Below are 9,620 nucleotides of genomic sequence, written 5' to 3' on the forward strand. Positions count from 1 at the left end.
GAATTAGCATTGAGACGACGAGTACCCCTCGGCGCGTAACGTTCGCTAGTTACCACTAGAAATACTCAGAGGGAGAGATATGCGGAGAAAACAAAATGCAACTCGGCAGCAGGGATTTGTTCCTAAATTATCTTGCAACCCTTGCAAGAAGCTAGCATTTCAAATTACTTTTATTTTTGATTCGATTTACGTGCAAAATAATAATTGATTGCATCGCAATATTTTGCACATTTCTTGGTGCCATTCATTAACCTACGAGGATCAATTAATCAATAGAGTTAGAATATTGTTTTCGGTTCCAAAGACTAGTTGAATTTGAGAAGCACACAAAACATAAAGGTGATTGAATTTCTGTTAGATTGCAATACTCCAAATTCATTCTAGTAAGAATAAGAAATCCTCGGAAAAATGCTAATGGGAATGTTCGATTGGCTCAGATTTTGACAGTTCATTTGGCTCAAAACATTCTCTCCGTCCATCTCTCCCTCTGAGTATTTCTAGTTACCACAGGGTAGCTACGTCGGAAGAAATACTGAAAAATTGTAGGCAATTAATATTGTTAAATCAGTGTTCACTCGGCTGTCGACAAAAGCAGGCCACTCTCGATGTGTGCTACGCGATCGTCTGTTTTCTCGGCAGCAACCATTGTGTGGTCCTCCTCATTGTTCTTCATCAGCAGTTCTTTCGGTCGATGCGTCGTCGACTTTGGAAAGCAACCGTTTCGTGATGAGTGTGTGAGTGCTGACCACGTTTTGCGTCCAGTGCTGCAATGAACGCGCTCTGACCCTCGTTGGCGTACAACAATTTGCCATACAATGAAACTACTGGAAGCGGCTCCAGTTCTGATGGAGGAGGCTTTTTGGATAGCGGAAGATAAAGTGTTTATTGTGTTGTACCTTTTGACTATAGTTTTAAGATGTATTGTATAGTGACCAAGAATCCTCGGCTCTGTAAAGTTAATTCGGTTGAGCCTTATCAAATAAATTAACAAACAAAAAAAATAATATTGTTAAATTGATAATATTGCAAAGCTGTTCCCAACAAACTTCAAGTTTCACCGGACGCTAAAAGAAATCAGTTTCAACAAGCATACTTCAACCTAAAGAGCCTGAATTTACAAAGAGACGACATGTCAGAATTGGAACAATCGATTGTCTGTCAAAGTCATAGGAAAAGCCATTCCAATCGAGCAGAAGACCTGTCAAATTGATAAGATGTCGCCTCTTTATAAATTCAGGCTCTTTACTTCAACCATCTTCATTAAACCACAAACGAAGTGACAGACGGAGTGGCTCAAAAACTTTGGTGACTAACCTGCTATTTAAATTTTTCAGTGTACCACATGGCAACACCACTACTACTGGATTGTACCACATGGCAACACTACTACTGGATTGTATTAGCATTTTCACCAAATGTATTAGAATTTTTTGGTTCTATCTCTTTCACTCTACTCAAAAAAAATGACAAAATGATACACTCTTTGCACACTGTCAAATAATCATTGTACACAAAATCAACTTTGTTCAAATCAAAACAAAAAAACTAACCCATCTGGTGGATGATGGCACAAGCTTCCAAGAAAATTCTATTACAGTGAACCACATTATTTTAATGGATTTCTTCGCCAGTTAGTCGTCTGTCACTTCGTTTGTGATTAAACTTTCATGTTTTTGATTGTGAAATATGTTCAACTCACTTACTTACCTTACCAATCAGGCTAAAACCTTGTTTTCCTCTGCTGTCCGAAGAAGCCGTCTCCACTCTACTCGATCCATGACCACACGTCACTGTGTTATCCTAAAGTTTACACCATTTTATGTCTCCAATAAGTGCACTCGTCATCAAACACAAACTCTCTTCTTCGACATCTGAAGTAAACACCAACATCGTATCTGTTAGATACCACATCCTCCCATTGCACAAAATGTAGGATAGAAATCGCAAATCAATTCTTTTCGTGCATCGACAGCATCAATTTATGTTCTTAAGCTAAAAATTCTATACAGCCTCTAATTTTGCGTGACTTCTTGTGTATGTTCATGCACTAAGTCAATTTGAATTCTGATTCATCTAATTCATTTTTGTAAGTTTCGCGGTTTTGTCAATAAATATTACCAACTAGCTGATTCCATTAGCTATTGCTTGCTTCTCCCTTCAACAAAAAAAATACCACCCACAGCTTGTAGGCAAATGTTTAGTTGGCATTATTGACCAATTTCGCTCATTTAAAAATCATATGAAAATCCATTCCAATTGACGCCGGCATTATGTTTGATAAAATAGCTGCTAACTATCGAAGTCGATTCCTATTATTTTTGTGTTTTCTATTTTGTAATCGTTTTCTTTATTTTGCGCCTCTCATATCAGAAACCCAGATCTTGTACCACAAACGAAGTGACAGACGGAGCGGCTCGAAAACTTTGGTGACTAACCTGCTATTGCAATTTTTCAGTGTACCACATGGCAACACCACTACTACTAGATTGTACCACATGGCAACACTACTACTAGATTGAACTAGCATTTTCATCAAATGTACTAGAATGCTTTGGTTCTATCTCTTTCACTCTACTCAAAACTGAAATGCATAAAAAAATGACAAAATGATACGCACTCTTTGCACACTGTCAAAGAATCATTGTACACAAAATCAACTTTGTTCAAATCAAAACAAAAAAAATAACCCATCTGGTGGATGATGGCACAAGCTTCCAAGAAAATTCGATTACAGTGAAACACATTATTTAAATGGATTTCTTCGCCAGTTAGTCGTCTGTCACTTCGTTTGTGCTTGTACTTCGTTGTTTCTGTCAGTTTGATATATGTATCGTGCCTTAAGTTTTTGTTTTATACTTAGTCGTTATAAACCTTGCATTGCGAAGAAAACTACAAAATTACGCGAACGACATACTTGTATAAAACAGAGCAAGAATATTGAAGAAAACCGAAAAATCGTTCCATCTCCTGCCGCTTATGGTACTTAAAAGTCTTACTATGAGTAGTTTCTTTTTAGAGTATATGTCGTTTCAATGCATTTCCATTTTTCTGTCCAAGTTTCATAGCGAATCAAAACAAACATTGTGTAGTACTAGAACTTCGACTAGAATGGGGTACGTTAATCGATTTGCTTGGGACCAATAGCATAGAGGTAACTCTAAGACTAGTAGGTCCCGAAGAAACGAGCTCAACTTTTTGGCTCAGCTCTGGTAGTATCTTCGGTCCCAAGCTAATCGATTCACCCCTCGAAACATAGCAAAATCCAATAACCCCTCATTTTATCTGTCAAACTTTCATAGCGAATCAAAACAAACATTGTGTAGTATTAGAATTTTGACTAGAATAGGGTACGTTAATCAATTTGCTTGGGACCAATAGGCTAGTAAAGTAGTGAGCCAATTTAAAATCGTTAGTTTCGTATTGATTGTTGGTACAACGGTACTTATTTGTACGTCTGTCTGTGGTATAAGGAGATCTTACACCTAAGGGCAAGTCAGCTATACTCTGAGCTAATATATTTACATTGAGTAACTGTGAGTTACTCGTATTTACTCAAACAATAACTAAGTAGCCTCAATTTTAATTTGTTCATACTGTCATATTTACAATCGCACTAACGTCAGCCATTATCAACAGTTTTTTTAATGGCAATTAAGTTATTTTTCTTTATAATAGCCTTGTTGATGAGTTGATGGTCCATCCTAGCCTGTCATCATCACACAGTTGTCGTCCAACACACCACCTCGGTTGATCAAGACTCTCACACTGATAAGACGATCTTGAGCAGTACCATTGGATTACCTCTCTCCCACTACGTACTAGTGAAGCCATTATCATGCCATCATCAGTGTCATCATCGTCATCGATCGCCAATAGGAGTGATGAGGATGACCAAACCAGATAAGTGATAAGAGCATTGAGAATATCACCAGCTCTCACTAGCCGAAGAAAATCATCGCATCGACGGAGGACTGAACTTCCTAAAACGGTCGTGCGGGTACAATGATTAGTCCACATCAACCATATCACTGTATTGCACGTTCAGGAGACCCACGACGGCATTTTGATTCGCTACGTTGTTCCTAGTTTAAGTCAAATACAAATTAGTGATAAGCTTAATAAACCTTTTATTGCATGTTTTGGTTTGATAAATAAAGGGCTATGTATTATTTAACGGTCGCGAGTACTGTTAGTTGATGCGAAACAAACACCTCCTATTGAATTGTATGCTTGAAGTGTCAATGGACGTTGTGGTTGGTCCATTTTTGAGTACCATTTGTTTACCGTGAAGCTGGAAGGTTAAGGCCCACCCCCGTTCAAGCCCCTTGGTAGAACAATTTATTTCGTGTATAGATACTGATGTAAGCTGAAAATGTTTGTCTATGTTTCAACATCGATCAAACGAACTTCATCAACTATAATATGGATTTAGAGAAATTATTATTACATTCGGTAGTAACGATAAGGATAATGTTATAACTTATATCGTCGATAAGTTGTAGCCTCATTCTTCCTAGATCATCAAGAACTATTATGTTGTTTATTTTTGCTTGAGCAGAACCACAAATGTGTAAATACGGAGAGAAACCTGTTCAACTGAGTTGCTGCGATACATTTTCATTTTGACAACGATATTCATTATTACTATTTTATTCATTAGAGTTACTCCAGATTTGCTCAAAAATTACTCATGATTGAAAGCTGTCTTGCCCCTAGTCTTACACCACAAAAATATGAATTTTAATGGTGATGTAAATATCCATGCATGCTAAAATTAAAGCATGTAAACTTCCTTTTCACGTAAACTAGAAACTTGCAAGAAATATTGCTTACAAAGATGAATGGTTGCATACAATATTTAGAATATTTCATTAAATGACTCATAAATTTACACGATCTGCAATGTGAATTTGTATGATATGTGACGCTCCATTTATGTGCATCATAGTGACATAAGTTTACACTACTTTTTCGAATTGTGTACCAACCAGTTGTCAAGTTGGCGTGAAATTGGTCAATTAATTAATTAGTTATTAACAAAAATAATATTGTGTTGTTTTAGAATAACCCTAACAAATTTGTTATGGTTATTTTGCTTAACGACGTGTTTGGGGTATCGTCCAAACCATTTGTGAAAATGTTCGACTATTTGGGTTATTGTTCGTTCATGGTATTTGTTTATTAGGGAAGGAGTGTTGATCTTTAATATGGCTGAATTGTCATTTGTTCCTTCAATGTTTTGTATTTTTTTAAAGGCAGGGCACACATAGAACTAAAATAAAATTTGCAACAGCTTGGTGTAAAGCTTCGATTTTGGTTTACGCTCTTCACAATGGAAATTAAAATCGTCCTTTTCGGTCTACATTACGAGTTTCCGAATTTATGGATCTTGTTATCTATTCTCATGTCTGTTCTTTTTTTCTCGGAATCACCCTAACCAGTGCCTATAGAGAGTCCCGAGATACCTACCGCCTACCGCTGGCTATACCGAATTCAGGTAGGTAAATGAAAACGGTCGGGTCGGGTCGGGATGCGATGTATGTTTATTTATAGAATCAGGCTCACTCAACCCATCATTCCTCAGCCTCCCTGCCTCCTCCCACGCACGCGTCCACACCTTTCGTGCATCTCGTTTCAAGGTCCGTCTGCGTCCGTCCGATCGGACTGAAAATTGTGGGTGGCAAGTGACCTGCTTTTAGCTTTTTCATCCTATACAGAAGCAGGCATTGGCATCATCATCGGCAGCCTCCCTGAATGGGGGCTACTCGCTTATGCAACTGTCTGTCTGGGTTTATACTGCGGTTGCCGTGGTGCTCCAGCCATCCTGATCCACTAGTAGTACCTACTGTTCCGTAGTAGAGTGCGTTACCTTGGAATCCGATTTTTTCCCTCGCTCGTCGTAGCTTTTCCCTCAGCAGGTAGGGGTGCAGGTGATGATGCTGCGCAAGTTAGGGTCCGGGTTGAAAACCTTCATTGCTTCAATATTGGAACTGTGTGGTTGGCAGCATTTGTGTTGTTCAATGGAGTTTAACGCATGGACACCCTATAGAGGTGCTACCCGATGGGGTGGGAAGTGGGAGCTCAACATACACACCCACAAACATAAAGAGGCCCGCACGGTACGAGCATGATTTATGAACGGACGCATGTAGGCAATAAGAAGCTTGTGAAAGCATTAACAGGAATTTGGCAAAATGTTGAAAAGCTTTTATTTAGCAAATCGATTATCGGTTGTTTCGCTTTTTGATTCCTTTCTGTATTTGTGATGATTTCCCTGAATTCCCGATCCTGACATATGTTGCTTACGTCTTCTTTGTCTATGACTAGACTGATTTCCAATTTGCCCAATGTGCGGCACACAGTTCAATCCGAATCAGAGTGGACGAGGATATCTACTAGAGCTTGTAATATTTCCGATGCTCACTTCGAACCAAACATAAGCCTCTTACAACGGTAGTATCCTGTGGGAGTCTAAACAGCAAGAACAATTTGATGGAAGGCTTTGCTAGCTCCATGAAGAACCATCAGCTGTACAATTATCGTTAAGATGCGGTATTAACGGGGATACTTACCTTACCAATCAGGCTAAGGGCTTGTTGTCCTCTGCTGTCCGAAGAAGTCGTCTCCACTCTACTCGATCCATGGCTACACTTCGCCAGCCTCGTAGCCTACGAAAGGTCCACAGGTCGCCTTCTACTTGGTCGATCCATCTTGCCCACTGCACGCCTCTTCTTCTTGTTCCTGTTGGGTCGCTTTCAAAAACCATTTTCACTGGGTCGTCGTTCGGCATTCTTACGACGTGCCAAGCCCACCGTAGTCGCCCAATTTTTGCAATGTGGACGATGGATGTGGACCAGCAGCTGGTGCAATTCGTGGTTCATTCGCCTCCTCCACGTTCCGTCATCCATCTGCACTCCACCGTAGATGGTACGTAACACCTACCGTTCGAAAACACCACGAGCATAGTCCAGGTCTCGTGGCCGTAGAGGACCACCGGTCTAATCAGCGTCTTGTAGACAGTCAACTTCGTGCGGCGGCAAATTTTATTCGACCGGAGCGTCCTCCGAAGTCCAAAGTAGGCAAGATTCCCTGCCATAATGCGTCTTTGAATTTCTCTGCTGGTATCATTTTTGGTGGTCACCAGTGAGACCAAATACACGAACTCATCGACCACCTCGATTTCGTCACCGTCAATCCGAACTCGGCGTGAGAGGCTAACATTGTCGTCCCTAGAACCTCTTCTTTTCATGTATTTTGTCTTTGATGCGTTGATGGCAAGTCCAATCCGCATAGCTTCAGCCTTCCGTCTGATGTACGTTTCCGCCATCGTCTCAAATTTCCGTGCCATGATGTCAATGTCATTGGCGAAGCCAAGAAGCTGGATGGACTTCCTGAAGATCGTGCCACTCGTGTCTATACCTGCTCTTTTGATCACACCTTCTAACGCGATGTTGAATAGCAGACACGAAAGTCCATCACCTTGCCGTAACCCTCTTCTAGATTCAAAGGGACTCGAGAGTGTCCCCGATACACGAACAACGCACATCACTCGATCCGTCGCGTCAGTTAATCCGGAAATCCGTACTCGTGCATAATCTGCCAAATCTGATCTCGATCGATGATGATGCGGATTTGAAATCGATGAACAAATTATGGGCACGTTGTATTCGTGGCATTTCTGCGAAACCTGGCGATTCACGAAAATTTGGTCCGTGGTAGCACGGGCACCCATGAATCCTGCCTGGTATATCCCCATGAAGTCTCTTTCAAATGGTGACAGGTGGCGGCTTAGAATTTGGGAGAGTAGCTTGTAGGCGGCGCTCAGCAGTGTGATCAAAGATGAATACTAAGATGAAACTGTCGGAAGAAAAACTTTCAATTTTAGTGTCCTCTTTCACGGTCCCTTTCATCCAATGAATACCCCCCGTATTCAAAGTAATTTTGTGGTTTTGCTGCCCCCTCAGTAGAGATGAAATTTTGCGCTCATTTTTATCAAAACAAACACACCAAAATCAGAGATGTCCCATTTTTTAATTACTCGATTAACAACTAATCGATTATTTTTTGTTCGCTGTGCTGCCATTTTTCCACCAATGAGAGTGCAGCACATGTTTGAAACGATCGGTGATGATCCTCTGGAGATGTTAATACTTATATTGGCACGATATAACCGATTACAAATATTTTACTTTACGGTTCGTTAATCGATTAATCAATTATACGAATGAAAATCGGACATCACTAGATGAATGTGAAACGTCATTTCAAATATAAGGACCGTACATAAATAATGATACAATTTGAAAGGGACCGGGGCTAATCACAAATTACGTCCCCACGGTAACTGAAATAAACACGAATGTTCACCGGTTGGTGTGATCGCGCGGTAGTTGCAGCAATTCAACTTGTCGCCCTTTTTGTAGATTGGGCATACGCCACCTTCCATCCACTCCTTCGGTAATATCTCTTCCTCCCAAATCTTGGCAATTACCCAGTACAGCGCTCTACCCAGTGCTTCACCACCGTATTTTTATATCTCACTTGGTAGTTGATCTACACCAGTTGCTTTGTTGTTCTTCAGTCGACCGATTTCCTCCTCAACTTCTTGAAGATCAGGGGCCGGTAGTCTGTCATCTTCTGCGCGTGCTCCAAGGTCTGTTACCGTGCCACCTTAGTTTTCTGCTGCATCACCGTTGCTGTGCTGATCATAGTACCATAGAGGTAACTCTAAGACCAGAAGGTCCCGAAGAAACGAGCTCAACTTTTTGGCTTAGCTCTGGTACTATTTTCGGTCCCAAGCTAATCGATGCACCCCTCGAAACATAGGAAAATCCACAAACCCCTCATTTCATCTGTCAAACTTTCATAGCGAATCAAAACAAACATAGTGTAGTACTAGAATTTCGATTAGAATGGGGTACGTTAATCGATTTGCTTGGGACCAATAGGCTAGTCAAGTAGTGAGCCAATATACAATCGTTAGTTTCGTATTGATTGTTGATAGTACTGCTTCCACCTCTCATTCACCTCACACTCGTTCGTGAGAAGGTGACCGTTCAAGTCCTTGCACATATCAGCTTGCGGAACGTAGCCTTTGCGCGAACTATTTAGTTTCTCGTAGAACATCCGTTTATCGTTTACGGTACAGATTTTCAACGCCTCGCAATCTCGTTCTTCCTGCTGACGGTTCTTCCTTCGGAAAAACGAGTGTTGTCTGTTCCGCGCTTGTCTGTATCGCTCCACATTCAATCTCGTGCTGTGATGCAGCATTCTGGCCCGTGCTGAATTCTTCTCCTCTACTAACACTTTGCATTCGTCGTCAAACCAGTCATTTCTTCGGTCCAGTACATAGTGCCGCTGAAGCAGACAAAAATCATTAATCGACATGGTTACTGATATGCTCAAAAATAAATCCATAAATCCAGATAGAGCTGGAATTAGGGCCTAACAGCTTTTGTAAACAATAACTTCTAGTGATGTTTTCAAGACCAACAATTGAAATGGCCTTAACTCCATTTTGTAAACAAACCTTGCCATTTTCTCGCGAACCGAAAGCTTCATTTGGAAACCTAAACCACAATCGGGTAGAGGAGAATTTTCCCTACCTGTTCATTATGTTG

The sequence above is a fragment of the Ochlerotatus camptorhynchus genome, unplaced genomic scaffold (genome assembly GCF_037179485.1).
Source record: "Ochlerotatus camptorhynchus isolate MF236.1 unplaced genomic scaffold, CSIRO-AGI_Acam_v1.1 ptg000232l, whole genome shotgun sequence".
NCBI classification, from domain to species: Eukaryota; Metazoa; Arthropoda; class Insecta; order Diptera; family Culicidae; genus Ochlerotatus; species Ochlerotatus camptorhynchus.